Genomic DNA, 207 nt, shown 5'->3' on the forward strand with positions numbered 1-207 from the left:
AGCTATATTCAAGGGTAGAAGTGTACAGTATGTGCTATTACGATAAACAAATTGTCGTCCCTCTGAGTTAACTATTTTTAAATACTTTTTAATATTTTGATAAACACATTTCAAGAAGGTAGTAGGAACCTGGTATTTATTCTGTGTCTGTTACTTTATCATTTTCGTTTTCATTAAGCGGTATTTGTATATTAGTAATAATTCATT

Source organism: Penaeus monodon, chromosome 22 (assembly GCF_015228065.2).
Source record: "Penaeus monodon isolate SGIC_2016 chromosome 22, NSTDA_Pmon_1, whole genome shotgun sequence".
Classification (NCBI taxonomy): domain Eukaryota; kingdom Metazoa; phylum Arthropoda; class Malacostraca; order Decapoda; family Penaeidae; genus Penaeus; species Penaeus monodon.